Source organism: Suricata suricatta, chromosome 14, assembly GCF_006229205.1.
Source record: "Suricata suricatta isolate VVHF042 chromosome 14, meerkat_22Aug2017_6uvM2_HiC, whole genome shotgun sequence".
Lineage (NCBI taxonomy): Eukaryota > Metazoa > Chordata > Mammalia > Carnivora > Herpestidae > Suricata > Suricata suricatta.
Window position 1 is genome coordinate 73,447,944 of NC_043713.1, and position 21,865 is coordinate 73,469,808.

A 21,865-nucleotide genomic window follows, 5' to 3' on the forward strand; every position below is an offset into this window, starting at 1 on the left:
CCTACAGTGACTAAGCTCCAAGTTTGTTGGATCAGTGGGGACAAAATTGGAAGCCTTACTTCCTCTCTGGTCCTGTACACTGAATAATTCCACTCTTCCGGTGGTAAAACCTAATTTAGACCTCTTCTGATGGCAAAAAAACAAGGCCTAACTGACGTTAAGTTCTGTATATTACCTATTTATCCTTGTTCTTGTGACTCTTCACTTTGCTGCAGAAATGTTTGTGTTTGATTATGGGGTGCAGCCTGAAGCCATGCTAGGATAATCCTAACACATTTTGTTTTCTTTTTCGTGTGTGTGTGTGTGTGTGTGTGTGTGTGTGTGTGTGTGTGTTGCCTTTCTAAAAGCTAAAAGGGACGCCTGGATTGCTTAGTCAGTTAAGCATCCAACTCTTGATTTCAGATCCGGCCATGATCTCACAGTTGTGAGATTGAGCCCCACATTGGGCTCTGCACTTGAGCCTACTTAAGAGTCTCCCCTTCCTTCTGCCCCTCCCCTGCACTCTCTCTCACAAAATAAAAACAAAAATAAATTAAAAAATCAGGATTCTAAAACATCTGTGGCTGCAAGAGTATCAGAAAAGGAATTATGGAATTCTAGTACAACACATTTTGTTGGTGCTGTTTTAGAAAATGTAGATAGAAAGAAAAAGAAAAACACTTCTACCTACCTCCCCCACCCTGTCCCTTATCAAATTTACTGTATATCTTTTTAAGTCTTTAAAAAATGCATATGCTGTGACTCTTGTTGTTTAGTTATACACAAGTTCATAAAAAATCAGAAATCTTGAATAATAATAAAAAAATTATCGTTACCTAAATCTTACCTAGAAAATTCATGGCAACATTTTGTGCTACCCTTCTGGATATTATAGGAAGTATAGATCATTTTTTACACAAAACTAAGGATAGGTTCATACTGTATTTTGGTATGAACCTTATGTCTAATTTGGTATCTACAGAAGAATAAATGTTCTGTGTAAGTCAGTTATCAGACATAACAAACACTCATAAACCTTACCAACCAGCTAAAGAACTGCAGGATTAAGAGTACTCTCTTGAAGCTCCTGTGTACTCCTTGATCCCTCCTCCTATCTGCTGTCTGCCCTCCTCCCCCTGCCACTGTCAGGAATTTGATGTTTAGCATTCCCTTGCTTTTTAAAAAACTAGTTTTACATTTACTGTGTTTTACTGTACAATATAATGTTTATTTTTACTTTAATTTTTCACAGTTGAGTATTATAAAGATATATATGGTATCTTTTATAATTTGCTTTTATCAATCAATATTGTTTCCAAGATGTGACCCACTTTTTGTACTCATTTTCCACTAATGTATAATGTTCCAGCCTGTGATTATATCATAATTTACTTATCTATTTTCCTGTTGATGGATATTTAGGTTTCCAGTTTGGAGCTGTTTCAAAGATTTCTGCTGTGAACATTCTTATATATATTCTTGGTGTTTGTTTTTTTTTTAATGTTTATTTTGAGAGAGAGAGAGCACTAACTTGGGGAGAGGAAGAGAGAGAAAATCCCAAGCAGGCTCCACACTGTCAGTGCAGAGCCTGACATGGGGCTCAGTCTCATGAACTGGGAGATCATGCCTAGTGTTCGTGTTTAAGAGTTTTCTAAAGGGGGTGACTGGGTGGCTCAGTCAGTTAAGCATACAACTTCGGATCAGGTCATGATATCACAGTTCGTGGATTCGAGCCCTGCATCCGGCTCTGTGCTGATGGCTCAGAGCCTGGAGCCTGTTTCGGATTCTGTGGGTCTCTCTTTGCCCCTCTCCCACTCACTGTCTGTCTCTTTCTCTTTCTCTCTCTCAAAGATAAATAAACATTAAAAAAAAAAAAGTTTTCCTAGGATTTATCCCTGGGGCTAGACTCTAACCATCTCTCTTAAGAAATCCCTCTCTGGCCCGATATCTTAAAGTACCTCTATATTTTTCTTCTAAATTGTAGTGGGTTAGTGTTAATACTTTGCCTTTCATTGTACAAGTTTTTAGTCTAAAATCTAGATTCAGCTTAGAATTTAGTTTAAGATGAATTTAGTTAAGACAAAGACATCTGGAATTGTTTTATTTAACCATAGAGTAATAGGAATATAAGATTATTAATTATATTATTAGATCCTGTTAGTAGGGGATAATAAGAATCTGGTTGTCACAGCTACGTTTATTGATAGTCCCTTCTTTTCTCATGTTCTCTGATGTTATCTCTGAGACTCTTTTTGGTGTGTTTAAGTAGTGTTAGATGGTAAATAGTATTTTGTTATTAAATGGCAAATAGTATTTTGTTATCTGCCTTTTTTCTGCTTAAAATACCTTGAACATCTTTTCATACCATTAAATATAGGTTAGTTTTTAGTATGTACATAATAGACCGCTATATTCAACCCCTCTTTATTATGACTACTTCTTCCTGATTCTCCAGTCTCCTTCTCAGGAAAATATAACCAGCTTTCTCTCCATTCTTCTAGAAATGTATGCTTGAAAGCACACGTATAAGTATAATCCTCTCTTTTTATTGTGGCAAAATATATGAAGGACAAAATTTTCCATTTTAACCATTTTTAAATGTTCAATTAGTACAGTGGCATTAATAAGTGCATGCAAATTGTTGTGCAACTGTGATGTTACCACCACTCATCTCCATAGCGTTTTCATCTCACAAAATTAAACGCCACACCCATTCAACACTAATTCCTTATTCTACCCTCCTCCCTTCCCCTGGCAACCCCATTCTCTCTGTCTCAGTCAATTTGACTACTGTAAGTATCCCATATAAATAAAGGGGATCATATACTATTTCTTCTTTTGTGACTAGCTTATTTCTTTTAGCCTAAGATGTTCAAGTTTCATCCATGTTGTAGCATGTGTCAGAATTTCTTTCCTTTTTGAGGCTAAATACTATGTAAATGCCACATTCTTTCAATCCATTATCCTTCTGTGGGCTGTTGTATTATTGAATAATGCTGCCATGATCATGATTGTACAAGTATCTGTTCAAGTCCCTGCTTTCAAATCCTTTGAATGTATACTCAGAAGTGAGATTGTAGATAATGTGGTAATTCTTAGTTTAATTTTTTGAGGAACTGTCATATTGCTTTCCATGGCAGCAGCAGCATTTTACATTCTCTGCAGAGGTGCAAAGGGTTCCAGTTTTCCAAATCCTCTCCAACACGTGTCATATTCTGTTTTTTGATCATTGCCGTCCTAATGGGTATGAAGTAGTGGTATCCTTGATTTCCATTTTCCTGATGATTGATGATGTTGAGCATCTTTTCATGTACTTATTGGCTAATTATATGTATTTGAAGAAATGTCTCTTTAAGTCCTTTGTCTATTTCTTAGTCAGGTTGCTTGATTTTGTTGTTGAGTTGTAGTTCTTTATATATTCTGGATATCAATCCCTTATCAGTCATTATGATTCACAAATATTTTATCCCATTCCATAGGTTGCCATTTCATATTGTTAATAGTTTCCTCTGGTGCACAAAAATTTTTTTTGTTTATTTTTTCTTTTGTTGCCTCTGCTTTTGGTGTCATATCCAAGAAATGATGGCCAAATTTAAGGTCAGGCTTTTCCTTTGTGTTTTCTTCTACGAGTTTTCTTGTATTGTGGCTCTTATACTTAGGACTTTGATCTATTTGGGATCCATTTTTTGTGTATGGTAAACATACAACTTTATTCTTCTGTGTAATCCCTTTTTAATGAAGTGTTAGTGTGCTCTACACACTATGATGCTATGTCTTGCTTTTTTCACTTAGTAATTAATGTATCTAAACCCCCCTAACCTGTTTCTTTTTTGTTCTATGCAGCATTCAATTGAACAGTGTAAGTCAGTATGTAGGAGAGCTTTTGAGTAGGGCTACCTTACTGAACAGTTAAATTAAAAGAAAATCAAATATGAATGTTAAACCCAGGAATGAAAACTGAAAAGAAAAGGCAAAAGCGAGGAAGGGAGAAAGAGAGAGGGAGTATATGGGGAAAAGATCATTAACTTTTGCTTTCAGGAGGACAGATGCAATTTTGTTGAAAGTTTATCAGGTTTATATATTCCTCACACACAGTATGTATATAATTTATCCTTAAATCAGTCCTCTGAAATGTAAGTGTTGCATCCCACTCCCCACCAGTTTACAATTGAAAAACTGATTACTCCCCAAGATTATATAGTTAATGAATGCAGAGCTAGAATTTGAACACAGATATTTTTAACTCCAAAGCCTAGGCTCTTTGCCATTAATGGTTCTCTGAGAATAAAGGGAACCTTTAATCAAGTAAGTCTGAGAAAGGCTGCATATTAAATTCTTCTCTTGGAAATTCATAGACTGAATTAGCATATTATGAGCTATGATAAGCCAGGTGGTAAAGAAGAAATGTTTGATATTGTTTCAAATGTTAAAAGGCACTTGTTCAGGGGAAGAGTTTTGCTCGGCGTCTTACAGTATCGAGAACAGTTCTCCCTTCACACGATTTTGGGAAGTGCCACTCATACTTGTGTTCTCTTTGTTGTGTCAAATCTCAAGAAAGTCTAAGCACAGGAAATTAAATCCTAACTTGGTGAAGAGACAGCCTACAGAATTACCAAACCCAACTAGGCATGTAACATTTTGGAGTGTGAGGTTCAGTTTATATCCCAAAATCTGTAAGGAACTCAGATGGGCAGCTAGCTGCCTTTCCAGAGGTGAATTGCATGTGACTACAACTTCCCTTGTCCACATGACAAGTAAATCGTAAGTTCTAGCTTTTTTTCACAATGTGTATGATGTGGTAAAATTACAATACAGTAGAAGAATTTAAGATGTTCATTTAGAAATATTTAAGAAAAAAATAACATTTGACCTGCAGTACTTCTTACACGTGAGCTTGCAGTTAAGGATTCTATCTTGGTCATGAATTGTGCATTTTCACTGTATCACAGATAATATAAGCTGTGATTTAGGAAATGAAAGATTGTCTGTACTATGAGTGTGCCGTTTAAACATTGAACAGAAACTAGTGTCAGAGATGGTCAGCACATCAATGAATCAGCAGCCTATTTGCATTTATTTTGCAAGAGAAAGCCATTTTTCAGTTTGAGACCCAGTGTCTTGCTTAGACATTGCTTTTAGTAATCTATAGGGCTAGTCCTATCTTCATGGTTTTACAGTATGTTCTTTGATTTCCCCCATTAATTTTCCAAGTTCTTAAGATGTATGACATATCTTGTTAGTGTTTTAATTGTAAGTATATTACATTTATTTTTTTTAACTTGAACAAAATTGTCTTCTTCATGATATTATGGCATATTCCTTTTCTGTAACTAACCAAGTTTTTCCCCATTAAAGTTTAGGTTTTTTTATACATTCACTACACCAGTTACCAAGTATTTTATTCTTCTTGTTGCTGTTTTAGCAGAGATATTTCCCCATTCTTTTTCTAGCTGGTTACTACCGGTGTATAGCATTACCATTGATTTTTGCAGACTTGCTTTTTATATCCGACAAGTATAGTAGACAAATTATTCTAATGATTCTTTGCTTAACTTTTATACAGACTCACGTAGTGATCTATATATTTTAGTAATTTTTGTAATTCTCTTAGGGTCCCTTAAAAATTATTCTGGAGTAAAGAATCTGCAATACACTATTACAGATAGCTAAATCAGGCACCTTTTGGTCTGTTAAGTGGAAGACCACTCATGTTCAGCCATCCGATATGTAATGTGGGTTGTTTTAATCACATTAAAAAAGAAATAAAGAGTTTTTTATTTTTATGGAAAGGGATTGGTTGAATTTTATAAAATGTAGAGTCTTGCTATCATGACATTTTGCTTGAATTTCTCATGTGATATCAGTAGTTATACTTATTTAAAAAAAACTTTGCATTCTTGGAACAAAAACTATGTAGTAGTTCTTTTAAGTAAATCTCTTGAGGTACTGCTGTAATTGCTTGAATTTTATTTAAGATTTCTCACATCATTATTCATAAATAAGATTGTCCTGTAGTTTCCTTTTTTAATTTTATCTTAATGGTTTTAAGACCAGGATAATGTTTACTCCACAATACTTTGAGGTCAGTATGCCACATTTTCGTGAAGAAATTTAAAAATTTCTGTGTAAAACTAGGTTTGGGGTTTTAGTGCTTCTGTAGGGGTAAAGAAGGGGTGGTTGGGTAATTTGTTATCTTGGTCAGTGCCTTCTGTTATAGGTTTGTTTAGTCATGTCTTTTTCTATCAATTTTGGTATCTAATAGTTTAATAGCATATCTCTTGAACCTATATTTTAAAATTTCTTTTTTTTTAATGTTTATTTTTGAGAGAGAGAGAACAGGGGAGGGGCAGAGAGTGAGAGTGAGAGAGAGAGAGAGAGAGAGAGAGAGAGAGAGAATCCCAAGCAGGCTCTGTGCTGTCAGTGCCCAGCCCAACAGGGGGCTCAAACTCGCAAACCATAAGATCATGACCTGAACTGAAGTCAAATGCTTAACCAACTGAGCCGCCCAGGATCCCCAGAGTAGTTTATTTTTTTAAGTGATCCAGAATATGGTTCATGTTGGTGAATGTTTCAGGTACACTTGAAAAGAATGTGTATCTTGCTGTTATTGGGTGAAATCGTATGTGAATATCTGTTAGGTCAAGTTGCTTTATAGTGTTCAACTCCTTGCTGATTTTTAAAATTCTGTCAGTTACCAAGAAAGGTGTGTTGAAAGTTTCCAACTTTAGTCGCTTTGTGTATTTTTCCTTTCAGTTCTGTGACTGTTGACGCTTTGTTATTAGATATATACATATTTAGGATTGTTATATAAGTCCTTTTGATGACATGATCTCTCTGTCATTATTTATATTCCTCCTAATCATTGTTCCAGACTCTACTTTGCTGATATTTATACCACTTCAACTTAGTGTCTGCCTTCATTTATAGTCTTCTGTCCTTTTACCTTTTAATCTATCTGTCTTTTTATATTTAAACTATGTTTCTTACATGGTTAGGGCTTGCTTTTTGACCCAGTTCAACAACCTTTGTCTTTTACTTGGAGTAGCCTATTTACATTTTGTGTAATTGTATGTAATTTAATATGCTAATATTAAACATATTTCCCTTTTTTCTTTTTTACGTAATCTCCATGTGCAACATGGGGCTTGAAATCATCACCTGGGATCAAGAGTTGCATGCTTTCTGACTGAGACAGCCAGGCACCCCCTGTATTTTCCTTCTTGCTATTTTCTATTTGTTCCATTTGTTCTTTCTCATTTCTCATTTTTCTTCCTGTCTTCTTTTTTTGAAACATTTGTTGAGAATTTTTATGATTTCATTTTATCTTATTTCTTGGTTTACTTGATTTGTCTTTGTTTTATATTTTTAGTGGTTGATATAGGGCTTACAGCATACATCTTTAATTTATTACCATCTGTGTTAAAATAATGTTATACCATGTCACCTACAACTTACAGGATTTACAGTGGTGTAACACTTTTAATTTTTCAGCTGCCTGGGTTCCAAAGGCAAATAGACTAACAAAAAACAGGCAAATAGAAATTATTTTGCCTTTAATGACCTAGCCTTGATCTTGAGTCATGCAGTGTTTCTCCTGCTGTATTCTCTAGGTGGAGGCAGTTACAAAGAATTGTCCAGACTCAAGGAGAGGGAATACAGCCTCCCCACAGCGCCCCTCACTCATCTTAGTGGAGGAATATTAGTATCACATTGGAAGCAGAGCATATGGATTGCATTGGGAGGCAGTCTTTGGAAAATGCAGTCTATTACACTCTCCTATATCTTTGTGCCTCTATTATCAGACATTTTGATTTTTTGTATGTTGTAAACACCACAATACGTTTTGTTTTAAACATGTCTGGGGTGCCTAGGTGGCTCAGTGGGTTGAGTGTCCGGCTTCGGCTCAGGTCATGATCTCGTGGCTCGTGGGTTTGATCCCTGCCTTGGGCTCTGTGCTGACAGCTTAGAGCCTGGAGCGTTTCTTCTGATTCTGTGTCTCCCTCTCTCTCTGGCCCTCCCCTGTTCGTGCTGTCTCTGTCTCTCTCTGTCTGTCTCTGTCTCTCAAAAATAAATTAAACATTAAAAAATTTAATCATGTCTTTCATTTTTGCCCGCTTATTTACCATTTCTTTCACTCTTTATTCCTTTTTGTAGATCCAAATTTCCATCTGATATTATTCTTTTGTGCGAAGAACTTCCTTTAATGTTTGTTATAGCAGGGGTTGGCTTGTGATGAATTCTCTCAGCTTTTATTGGTTAAACCTTATTTTGTCTTTGTGTTTAAAAATACTTCACTGGATATAGAATTTTATGTTGGTTGAGTTCTTTTTTTTCTTCAGTACTTTTTTTTTTGTCCTATGTGATTTCTTTCTTTCTTTTTTTTAATCCTACATGATTTCTAATGAGAAGTCTGCTTTCATTTTTATCTGTGTATCTGTTTGAAGCGGGCAAAAATGAAAGACATGATTAAATTTTTTAATGTTTAATTTATTTTTGAGAGACAGAGACAGACAGAGAGACAGAACAGCACGAACAGGGGAGGGCCTTTTCCCACTGGATGCTCAAAGTTTTTCTTTTTATCACTTTTTTTTTTGACAGGTTGGTGTGCTTTGCTGTGTTTCTTGGATCTCTCATCATTTTCATCAAATGTATCAGATTTTCAGCCATTATCTCTTTAAGTTTTTTTTCTGCTTTTCGTTCATGTTCTCTGGACTCTGTGTGTTTGACCACTTGACAGTGTCTCACAGATTACTGAGGCTCTGTCCTTTTCCCCCCAACCCCAGTCTTTGTTTCTGTGGGTAGTTTCTATATTCTGTGTCTTCAAGTTCACTGATATTTTCTTCTACAGTGTCTCATCTCTTTTTCCCCAGTGTATTTTTTATTTTAGCTACTATACTTTTTAAAACTCTGCAAGTTCCATTGATTTGTTTTTCATCTGTTTCTCGTTTTCCCACATCACATTTATATGAAACAAGACTTAAAATATCTGTTGTAACATCTTTGTCTTCTAATTCCATTGTATGTATCTGTTTCAGTTGATTCACTTTTCTTCTGGATGTGGATCATCATTTCCTCATTCCTTTTTATGGCTAAACATTGTTAATTTTACATTTTTCATATCTTAAAAATTTTTTTTTAACGTTTATTTTTGAAAGAGAGACAGAGACGGAGCTTGAGCAGGGGAGGGGCAGAGAGAGAGGGAGACACAGAACCCAAGGCCGGCTCCAGGCTCTGCGCTGTCAGCACGGAGCCGATGCGGGGCTCAGACTCCTGAGCCATGGGATCATGACCTGACCCGAAGATGGAAACTTAATTGATTGAGCCACCCAGAACCCCTACATTTTACATTTCTGGACACTGAATTTTGCTATATTCCTTTAAAGAATGTCAGACTTCATTGTCACACAGTTATTAAGTTTGATCCTTGTGAAGCTTGCTTTTAAGCTTTTTATGGTTGGTCACAGCAGTCTTTTGCCTTAGACTACATTAGCCCCACTACAGAAGTGTGATCCTTCTAGGGACTCTGAGGTTTTACATTCTGACCAGGATGATCGATTACAAACTATTCCCAGGCCTGTGTGAGCTCTGGAGATTGTTGGGCTGATTGCTTTTTGGTGGTTTGCTCCCTGCTCTGGAGAAGGTTTCTGAGACTGAAGAGAATCCTTATACAGATCTTCAGATCTCCACAGGCATGCAGCTCCTTGCCCTTCAGTACTTTGTCCCACAAATTCCAGCTGCAAATTCCAGGTGCTTCGACCTCCCTGACTCTTGTCTCCTCGGTGCAGTCAGAGCCATGAATCCAGTTTCAAATTTCTGTCCCATAGTGGAGCCTGGAAATTGCCTCCCAGCAGTAAAGTTTGGTCAGTCACAGAATTTATTTCTTTTTTTCTCTTGAGGTTCACGGACTAGTCCTGCTGTTTGCCCAGTGTCTAAAAACTGCTATTTTATGTATTTTGTCAGGTTTTTTAGTTGTTCACAAGAATAGGGAAATTCTTGTAGCAGTTACAACTTTATGTTCAGAATTGCAAATCTTCCTGTTTAAATTGTATTAATACTTTCAGTGATTTAGCAGTTTCATTTGCTAACAAGTTGTATGTCAGTTCTGCTTTCTGACTTTCCAGCTTTTCCCAGATTTAATTTTTTTATTTATAAGATATAAATAAGAAAATATAAACATATTTTAACATATTTATATATAAATATATAAATAAAAAGTTATCATTTGTAAGCATATAGTTCCATGGCATTAAGTATGTCCACATCGTTGTCCAGACATCACCATTGTTCATCTCCAGAACTTTTTCATCTTCTCAAACTGAAACTCAGTACCCATTAAACACGTGTCACTATCCCACCCTCTCCCTAAGCTTTGGCAACCGCCATTCTACTTTGTGTATCTATGAATTTGACTACTCTTAAGTACCTCATACAAATGGAATCATATGATAGGTCTCCTTTTGTGCCTGGCTTATTTTCCTTAGCATAGTGTCATCGAGATTCATCTGTGTTGCAGTATGTGTCGGAATTTTCTTCCTTTTTAAGGCTGTTTTATTGTATGGGTATGCCATATTTTGCATATCCAGTTGTCTGTGAGCATGGGTTATTTCTATCTTTTGGCTATTGTAAATAATGCTGCTATGAACATGGCTTTACAAATATCTGTTGGAGCCCTGCCTTCAGTTGTTTTGAGTATATACCTTGGCCTTACTAAGTTTCATGGACACATATCCTGAGAGAATATTGAGACTTTCAGGGGCAGTTCCTAGTACTGAGTAGATTGCTGATCCAGTAAAATCCAGTTTTTAAATATTCCTATTTTTGGATTCTCAGCTGTATGTCTGAAATCAACTACATTCAAAATTCTTTTGTTCCAGAAGATATATATTTCCATTCTGGTTTGTATTTAAACTGTTTGATTACATACATTTGTGATATGCTTAGATGTAGTATTTGTTTCTGTTTTTATAACTACTTTTATGTTGACCCATTATAGTGAATTATAGCTACAGAATAATACTGTGTAGTAGCAAAAATGCTAATTTAAGAAATAAATAGTAGCATGCCAGTGATTTTTAAATAGCCTAGCTACTTAGCTGGGTCGTTCTCAGCTAGGATAGTGCTTGCTCTTTGGGGGAGGGGAGCATTTTCGGTTGTCACCACACTGAAGGTTGTCACAGGCATTTAGTGAGCATGGGGCTAAGCTTGCTAGATGCCTCACGTCGTTCAGGACAGTGCTGTACAATGAATAACTGTTCTGTCTCGTTTGATGTATCTTCCTCAGTCTAAAATATTCTACATATATAATTTTTACATGATGTTAATATATAGTATAGTCTATGAATGGAACTAGTATGTATGTCAAGGCGTGAGTAATATCCTTTCATGTACCAAGAGTTGTTTATCATTTTGGAAAAATGCATCACAGTGGATCCCTCAGAGTATATTAGTCACCCATTTCCCATACCTGATTCAGTTGGCTTTTGTAGCTGTCATTTTCATTGTGATTCTTCATATTGGTGCAAGCATCTTATTATATATCTTTTAGTGTAGTGATGCTCAAGTTTTTACATCTTAGTGGTTTATTAAATGAATTTTCTTTTCCTTTTCTTTCTCTTTCATGTTTATAGGTCGGGGCATTGGAATGATATTTTAAAGTTAAATGGGTAGTTACGTTATCACTTAATATAATTTCAGGGTAATAAAGGGACTATTAAAAAGGTTTTTATAAATAGGAGCTTGTGAGTTTGGTAAGGTTAGAGCCACTGAACTGATTGAATAGCAGAAACAACTGAACTGCATAGTCCCTGTGATACATAACAGCCTTGAAGATTGCTTTAGTATTTCTGTGAAGCTATCACTAATACTACATTTCAGTTATACGTCAAAATATTCTTTTATCAGTATTCTTTGGAAAGTACCACACTGTCTCATTAATGACTGGGCAATACCAATAGCACTTTGAGAGTGTTGTATATCTTGTCTTGCTTTTATACATTGATCTTATTTTTCTCAATTACTGTGTTTGTTCTAAACTCTATATAATTTTTACTCCAGAACTCTTTTTGTTTGTTCATTGTTGTGTTTTAGAGAGAACATGAGAGTGAGCAGTGGGGAGGGGTAGAGGAAGAGAGAGAATAAACTTAAAAGTTTATTTTATTTATTTTTTAAAGTTTATTCAGTTTTGAGAGACAGACAGAGCATGAGCAGGGGAGGGGCAGAGAAGAGAGGGAGATACAGAATCCAAAGCAGGCTCCAGGCTCTGAGCTGTTGGCACAGAGCCCAAAGTGGTGCTCAGACCCACGAACCGCAAGATCATCCCAGAGCTGAAGTTGGACGCTTAACTGACCGAGCCACCCAAGCACTCCTTAAGTTTATTATTTTGAGAGAGAGATGGAGAAGGAGAGAGAGAGCGAGCGAGCATTAACATGAGTGGGGGAAGGATAGAGAGAGAGGGGGAGAGAGGATCCTAAACAGGTTCCATGCTCAGTGCAGAGCCTGATGTGGAGCTTGATCCCACAACTGTTAGATCATAACATGACCCAATACCAAGAGTCAGCTGCCCAACCAACTGAACCATCCAGGCACCCTGGGAGAGAGAAAATCTTAAGCAGGCTCCCTGCTCAGTGGGGAGCCTGATGAGGGGCTGAGCCAAAATCAAGAGTCTTGCTTAACTGACTGAGCCACTGAGGCTCCCCTGTTTGTTTTGTTTTAAATTTTATTTTACTTTTTAAAGTGTTTTTTATTTTTATTTTTTTGAGAGAATGCAAGTGGGGGAGGGGCAGAGAGGGAGGGACAGAGGATCTGAAACAGGCTCTGGACCGACAGCAGCAAGCCCAGTGTGGGGTTTGAAGCCATGAACTGAGAGTTCACGACCTGACCCAAAGTCAACTGCTGAACCACCCAGGAAAGTGGTACATAATTACTTTGAGAAATTCTAAGATTGCATCTTAGGATGGAAGAAATGAGTTATTTCTCCCTTTTAAATGTTTTCTCCTTTCAAACATGCCTTCTTCAAGATAGATTATCCCTTACCAATGTGCAGTGATACTTTGAATATTGCTGGTATCTTGCAAGTACTTGCTTTGTATTAGGCCCCATGCCAAATACAGAATGGGTTGAATCCTCAAACTCTTGGAGATATGAGTACTGTTATTTTCATTTTGCAGATGAGGCTAAATAATTTGTATAAGGTCACCTAATAAGTGGTAGACTTAGGATTGCAACCCAGGCAAACTGACTGAGAGCCTGTGCTCTTAATCACACTACACTGGCTATTGAGGTCAAATGCTGAGCAAAGCTGGGTGTGTAGTGCATGATAGAGTAGTGTGCTACTCTGTGCATGAAGTGAGAGACTTGCTAGGACATAAGGTTGAATGCCCAACACAGTGTTGCCTCCTAAGTATATGAGAGAGTTAGAATCAGAGCAGAAAACAATAACCAATCCTGAAGGGCCACATAGGGATCAATTAGGTAACTGTTAATGCTTCTGTAGATTAGCAGTTCTCTGTGAGGTCCCTATACTCCCGGAAGCCCTGAAACTCTTGAAGGGTCCTCAAGGTCAAACTGTTTTTATACTATTACTGAGAAATTGTGACTTTTTTACGTGTGCTAGTATCTGTACTGCTGGTAGAGCTGCATTGGTGCGTAAAGTGTTGGTACCTAAGAACGTAACAGGGCACTGGAACCAGATTGTCCTGGTAGCCATTATACTTCACTGCCATACACACTACAGTTGGGAGGGAAAAAAGCCAGTTTTATTTAAGAATGCCCTAATTGAAGTAAAAAATAGAGGAAAAGAGTACACATCTTTTTATTAGTCTGTATGATATAATGGGAAATACATATATGGCACTTCTGCATATTGAAGTACTGTGGTTGTTTTAAGGAAAAGCACTTGGAGGTTTGATGTTACATGCTGACCTAGCAGATTTTTTCATGGAACACTATTTTTACTTGAAAGAATAATTGACAGAAAAACTATGGTTATTCTGATTTGTGTAATTAGCAGACATTTTCTCACAAAATGAAAAGAACTGAGAAATAAATAGAGGTTCTGGGTGACTTTGGATGTCGGTCCATCCTTGGTGTAGGGACTGCTCAGTGCTGGGCCTTGCAGATTGGATCTTTTCTCCCTGAGACCCAAGGCCTCTGCTGCGGCTGTGTTGTGTCAGATTCTCAGGCATCGGAGCCCGATCCCCCTCTTCGTATTTATTGGAGGGGGAGATACTGGAGCAGTGCTCTCTGTCTTGGGCCTGGCATTGTTCAATCCACGTGTCAGTTTGGATAGGAAGAATAACTCAGAACCCTGGAACAAACTGGATCTCCATGATCAATACAAGTTCTACTCAGTGAATGCAGATTATAGCAAACGGAAAAAAAGAGGTCCAGACTCCTAAATGAAATGTTTCACCACAAAGCTGCTTGAATGAAGGTGTTCCAGAAGCCATCCGCACAATTTTCCACTTATCTAGCAAATATCTTTCCTCTAAATGCATGAAATCATGTTGGTGTATTATGTTGGGGTTTACATTGATAAATAAATATCTGAAACTTGGAAAACAAATGAAAGAGCTGTTGCCAGTGATAAAATTTGGGCTTGACAGCTTCCCGGTATTTAAAGGCTTCTCTGAAGAGATCAGTGGCATTGTTAAGAAATAGGAGTTTTTGATACTGAATAAGGAAGTATTTCACGGATTTGAAGAGCTGTATAACCCAGTGAAATAATATTTGCTGAGTAAAGATCCATAATACAAGATAGACCTATGGATTTTAATGTAACAGTGGACAAAAAGTTCATTGATGTGGTTTCAGATTCGGTATTGTATGTAACCTTTGGGAAACTGCCCTGTTGAGTTTTGTGTCAGTGTTGAAAAAGAATATCGACAATTTTCTTAAAGACTGTCACGATAACTCCCTTTTTAAACTACAGATGTATGAGGCTGTATTTTCTTTATATCCTTCAGACAAAGCAAATTATTGCAACAGATTAAATGCTGAAGTAGATATGAGGATGCAGCTGACTTCTCTTAACCCAGACATAAAAGATATTTGCAAAAATGTAAAACAGTGCCACAATTTTAACTTTTTTCAAAAGAAAACTTATGTTTTAATTAGAGCATGTGACTTATGTGAGTATGTAATTTGTTTATTGTTTTATTTTATTTTTAGTTAAAAGAATTTTTTTAATGTTTATTCGTGAGAGAGAGAGAGTGCGCGCGTGCACGCGCATGAGTGGGGAAGAGCAGAGCAGGAGAGGGACACAGAATCCGAAGCAGGCTCTGAGCTGTCAGCAGAGAGCCCTGGGTGAAGCTCGAACCCAAAAGCCGGGAGGTCATAACCCAGGTTGAAATCGGACACTTAACCAACTGAGCCTCTCAGGTGCCACATGGGTTTATTATTTTAAAGTAAATATTTTTAATGTTCTTAGTTCTGATTCTAATGTACATATAGTAGATACAATGTACGTAAACAAGCCTTTTGGGTCCCCAGTAGGAGTTCTAAAGCCACAAAGTTTGAGAACAGCTTCACTAGACACTGTGGCTGTTATTTTACAGTAGTACTGGGTGTATTATAATTATTGTTGACTTATTTACTTTTGTTTTAAAGGCCTAATCCCTTCAAGTATGTTGCCCAAAATTCTAGAATTGGAACCAGGTGGAAAAAATGAAAATTTTCAAGAACGACCACCCAAAGCCATGTTCCTCATCCTTTGAGAATTCTTTTACTCCTAAGTCTCTCATAGCCCTCCTTATCTTCATTTTGGGGGGTCTCAAAACCTTTAGATTTTGGGGTTCCAGAGCATACTTTGGAGGGTACTTTTTGCTCTTCCCTTCTTCTGTACCACCTCTCTTATGCCTGTTGTAATATGCTATATTACTGTAATATAGTTATTGGCCCTCCATTTAAGAGATTATTCTTGAGAGGTATTACAAATACTTTACAGTTTTATGGTTTTATTCCAGGTGGTTGAAAATCTGAGTGCTGATGGGATTTTGTTCTTTGTATATACTGAGGAAATGATGGTAGGGTGGGAAAAACTGAGTAATAGGGATTAGGAATTCTGGATTGTGGTCTTGAATTCAATTTTAACCAGCTATGAAATTTTTTGTTCCCTTGGTTTCCTCATCTGTGAAAGCCAGATATTAACTACCCACCCTTACTCACATCTTATTCAGCAAATAGTTGATTTTTTTAAAAATGTGTTTGGTAGAGAAGATGCAAAGAAGAATCAGTCATAAATCCTGCTGTCAAGTAACTTAGGGTATAGTAGGAGAAGTAATGTCATTTTTGCCTTGAATTTTGGTTATTTATAGAAATAGCTTCTTTTTTGAGAGAGAGAGAGAGAGAGAGAGAGAGAGAATGAGAGAGAATGAGAATCTTAAGCAGTCTCCACACTCAGCATGGAGCCCAACTCAGGATACGACCTCATGATCATGATGAGATCATGATCTGAGCCAAAAGTATCGAAGTCAAACATTGAACCAGTGGAGCCAACCCAGGCGCCTGTAGCTGTATCTTATTTTAATTATTAGACTATAACTGTTTTGAAGGCAAACCTTATTTTTACACCCTTTGTAATGGATACCACAAGCAGAGTTTTGTACCTGTTAGATACAGGAACTGTTTCAAAAAAAACAAATAATGAAGGATAGGACTCACACATGTTAGGAGAGTGGATTGTTTTTTGTACGTTATGATTTCAAGAACATGATTTTTTTAATCGACTAGGATTTGATTGTATGCTAATGTAATAGCAGACAGTTTCCTCCCCTGCCACATAAACTAGGATCAGTCCTTTGCTGACATGCACGTAAATGAAGTCATCTTGCTTGTGTAGAATCACTACAAGGCACTGTAGTTTACTGTAATAAAGCAAGGATCCACACAGCCTGGTTAACATATGACTAGAAATGTGGCTGCTGGCAAAGCTAATGAAATCTAGACTGCGTTAATAACAATCTCTTCAGGATTAGATTCCAAAATTCTTATTCTTTCCCCCTTCCTTTCCATTGCCAAAATCCTTTACAAGGTTTTGTTCTTTTACATAGTTTTATGTTTTGTGTCTTTCCTTATTCTGTGTTTCTTGAATGTTATACTACAGGAATCAGTGAATATGGCCTGCAGGCTAAATCCGACCCACCAGCTGTTTTTATAAATAAAGTTTTATTGTAACAACCATGCCCATTTATTTACATACCATCTATGGCTGCTTTCATGCCGTAATGGCAGAGGTTAATAGTTGGAGCAGAGACCCTGTGGTTTGCAAAGCCTAAAGTATTTACTATCTAACCACTTATAGAAAATTTGTTGGCTTCTGCTTCTCACACTATTTCTGGTAAAGTACCAGTTCCTCCTCTGTTCCTGCCCCCAATTTGTCATGAACAGATTTTTTTTTGGTAAAATACATTAAAGTAAATTACCAGAAAAAAAGGAAATAAGAGCTTATCAACACATGCCCTAAAATTTCATTGTTAAAGGCAACAGACCTAAAATTACCAAACTACTGTAAAGTTTTCAAAATCAATTTACTGTTTTTGTGCTTAACTTGAAGTGGGTCAGTTACCAATAGTTTGTGAACCAACACTAATGCTGAATAACACTTTGAATAGCCCTAATAGTAAATCTATTATTTAAAAACTTTTGCATTTAAATTAGTGGTTTCTATAGAATTTTGTTTCGGGTACTTTTTGGGGGGTCAAAATAGATATACACAGACATATATAGTAGATATATGGTATATATATTATCACAATTTTAACCTCAGTTATTGCTTGAAAATATTTGGATTCAGTAATCCTTACCTTATTTAGGAAGGTATGTTAGCACTTATTTTTATATTTTGCTTGACACAATATGTTTTCTTTATAGATAAAATCTCCCTGTTGGAAAAACTTTTTAGTGTGCCTCCAAGAAACATGATGAGACAGAGTAAAAAATGAAAGCATAACTATTTATATTAGGGACCCTAAATAGAGTGACTAAATGAGAGAACACTAATAGATGATAAAAAGAAACAGGTTCTTAAAAAATTAAACAAATTTACCATATGACCCTGCAATTGCACTCCTACTAGTTTGGCTGCCTATAAATTCTTGGCTCACATTTGTTTTTCTCTGTTATCTTCTGCCATATTGTGTCACTGTCAAAGACTTAAAGATATTCCGATAGATTTTACAAGTGATTTGGTCTTTTTGCCTGGATGCCGGGAGTTTTGCTGTTTTCAAAATCTAGTAATTTTATTAGATTGTGTCTTAGAAATGGTCATTAGGGATTGATAGATTCAGTATACAGTTTCAATTTTCTATTTCATTGAATTTTCTTAAATTATGTTTTTTAGTATTTTTAAAAATTATTTATTTTTAAATTGACATCCAAGATAGCATATAGTGCAACAGTGATTTCAGGAGTGGATTTCTTAGTGCCTCTTACCCATTTTGCCCATCCACCCACCCACAACCCCTCCAGCAAACTTATGTTTGTTCTCTGTTTGTTGTCCCCCTCCCTGTTTTTATATTTTTGCTTCCCTTCCCTTATATTGATCTGTTTTGTATCTTAAATTCTTCATATGAGTGAAGTCACACAATATTTGTCTTTCTCTGACTAATTTTGCTTAGCATAATACCCTCCAGTTCTATCCAAGAAGTTGCTGATGGCAAGATTTCATTCTTTTTGATTGCCAAGTAATACTCCATTGTATACATATACCACATCTTATTTATCCATTAATCTGTCAGTGAACATTTGGGCTCTTTCCATAATTTGGCTATTGTTGATAGTGCTGCTGTTAACATTGGGGTGCATGTGCCCCTTTGAAACAGAACACCTTTATCCCTTTGATAGATACCTAGTAGTGTAATTGCTGGGTCGTAAGGTAGTTCTATTTTTAATTTTTTTGAGGAACCTCCATATTATTTTCCAGAGTTGCTGCACCAGTTTGTGTTCCCACCAGCAGTGCAAAAGAGATCCTCTTTCTCTGCATCCTCACCAACATCTGTTGTTGCCTGAGTTGTTAATGTTAGCCATTCCGACAGGTATGAGGTGGTATCTCATTGTGGTTTTGATTTGTATTTCCCTAATGATGAGTGATGTTGAGCATTTTTTCATATGTCAGTTGGCCATCTGGACATCTTCTTTGGAGAAGTGTCTATTCATGTTTTCTGCCCATTTTCTCACTAGATTATTTTTTTGGGTGTTGAGTTTGATAAGTTCTTTATAGATTTTGGATACTAACCCTTCAATTTAGCCTCTTCATTGAAAATCTATAGGGATTTTTCCAATTAACTTTCAAATCTTTCCACAACCTCTCTGTTAAAAAAAACACTACCTTTAAAATAATTTAAATGAATGCTTTACGTATCAAATATGGCTTCACAAATCCCTATTACCACAGTCATCAATTTTAACAAGTTTTCTAAATATGTTTTGTATTAGTTTTCTTGATTATAAGATATCAAGAATCAGGAATCATTTTTAATATTACAGAACATTTAATTATATCAGTTTCCTATCAACACGCTAGTCATTTAATGATGATTATATTGGCCATTTCCATTGGTTGGCAGGAGGCTCTTGCACTAAAGGCTCCCATGGTTTCCCCTGTATCATTTTTCTTGCCAGACTTAGTTCATTTTCAGCCTGAAGAATCACCTCTTCTAGTTGGCCGCACTGAAGTTGGTCTTCTGATTTCTTATTATCTGGTTCCGCTTTAACCATACTCAACTTTTCATTTGTAATCTGTTCTATATACTTTCTGTATGCTGCGTTTTTAGGGATTTGCTCAAGAACGTCAAGAATCTTTGTGTACAATATTCTTAGCCTCTCGTGTGGACTCGCACACACCGAATCCCACAAGGCCGGTGGTCTTCTCCAGCAAACCAACCATGACTGCGCCGACCCTTTATCTGATATGTTTGCAAATATATTCTCCCATTCCATCGGTTGCCTTTTAGTTTTGCTGATTGTTTCCTTCACTTTGCAGAAGCTTTTTATTTTGATGAGGTCCCAGTTGTTCATTTTTGCTTTTGTTTCCCTTGCCTCCTGAGATGTGTTGAGTAAGAAGCTGCTGTGGCCAAGGTCACGGAGGTTTTTGCCTGTTTTCTCGTTGAGTTTATTTTTGTATATGGTGTAAGAAAGTGGTCCACGTTCATTTTTCTGCATGACACTGTCCAGTTTTCCCAGCACCATTTGCTAAAGACTTGTCTTTATTCCATTGGCTATTCTTTGCTGTTTTGTCAGAGATTTGTTAGCCATATGTTTGTGGGTTTGTTTCTGGGTTTTCTATTCTGTTGCATTGATCTGAATATCTGTTTTTGTGCCAGTACTATACTGTCTTGATGATTACTGCTTTGTAATATTGCTTGAAGTCTGGGATTGTTATGCCTTCAGCTTTGATTTTCTTTTTCAAGATTGCTTTGGCTATTTGGGGTCTTTTCTGGTTCCATACAAATTTTAGGATTGTTTGTTCTAGCTCTGTGAAGAATGCTGATGTTTTTTTGATGGGGATTGCTTTTAGTATGTTTTATGTTTCCTTGCTTTGCTTTTTCTTCTTTGGGCTGATATGCCATAATTATATCATTTTCTTAAATTTTTAAAGCTGATTTTGAAATCCTGAGTTACAGTTTTCATCTCTTATAAAGGCATGTTTTTCTGCTATGCTTTCAGTGTCGTTAAGGATGGTATCTGCCTCCCTCTCTCTTTTCTTTATTTTTTTTCTAATAATGACCTTGAGATATAACCCCAGTGCTTTCCCAGAGTGCCATGAACGCTTTTCTAGCTTTATGGTTACAGCTCCTCTTCTGAATTTTCTGGTGGGGGAAGCAGAAGAAATCTTCTAGCTTCAGACTTCTCCGAGCCCTTATTCCTCCCAGCTGTTCCTTTCCCTCGCTTGTCACTGTTTATGCTTAACTTGGATTCTGTTCCCAGTAGTTTCTCCTCAGTGCAAAGCTTTGTCCTGAAAGGGGAGCTTCAGATGGGCTGGCTTTGCGTTTGCGGGGCCAGAGTACTCCCTCCCTGACAGACCTCCATGGTCTCCTGAAGCTCACCCACAAGTTGGAATGTGTAGAACTCCTTTCATTTTCAGCTGCTGTTCTCAGCTGGCAGGCTGCACCTTCCAGAAAGCGCCTGCTGGCTCTTTCGGGGTTTTCCTAATTTCAGGTTTGTCAGATATCCTGTTGCTTCCCGCTGCTGCTTCTCACGTGAATGGCAATTCCACATGAGTCTACCAGTCCATAGTTGGCCCCTACCCACTTGTATTTTGGGTTCCATAAGCATACCTTATTTCTTAGTTTTGTTGTAGATGCAGATTTTCAGCTATGCTAACCAAATCGCTGAGTTTGTTTTTAAGAGAGAAGTCATGAGGACTCAAAAACAGCTAAGCCATGGCTGCTGCTGTCACTCTAGAACCTTCTCCTGTAATTAAATACTAAAAAATACATTTTTTGAACAGAAAAGTGGCAAACATTGAGAATGATTATATTTTTGGTTTTTATTTCAGATATGCATTTAGTTTTGGTAAAAAGCTCTGGTGTGATATATTGCCATATACTTGATTCATTAGGAGTACCAAACAGGTGTAAGTTACTTCCACTTTGGAAACAGGATTTCGTCTGTGTTTTATATGACTAGCAAAATTTATAATGTGTTACTGGACTGTTCTTTGGTTTGAGAACAGTAAGCTAAATAATAATGTAATTGTAATTAATATAAAACAGATAAATGGAGGAGAAATTAAGCTAGAAATATTTTGTTTTAACCAATACCTTCATAATGATAACTTTAAAATGAGTCATTGGATGGTAGTGTACAGGTGGTTGGTTTGCTATTTTTAATTTTTTTATGCTTATTTATTTTTGGGGGGGGGTGGGGGGAGAGAGAAGCAGAGTGCGAG

General features: G+C 36.7%; 1 protein-coding gene and 1 pseudogene across 1 annotated transcript in view; one reads left to right on the plus strand and one right to left on the minus strand.

The window, feature by feature from the left end:
- The window catches only part of SPPL3 (signal peptide peptidase like 3), a 134,058-nt gene that overhangs the window by 15,482 nt on the left and 96,711 nt on the right, over positions 1 to 21,865 (plus strand). The gene's annotated exons all lie outside the window — the stretch shown is intronic.
- Positions 19,485 to 19,861, minus strand: LOC115277659 (annotated as a pseudogene).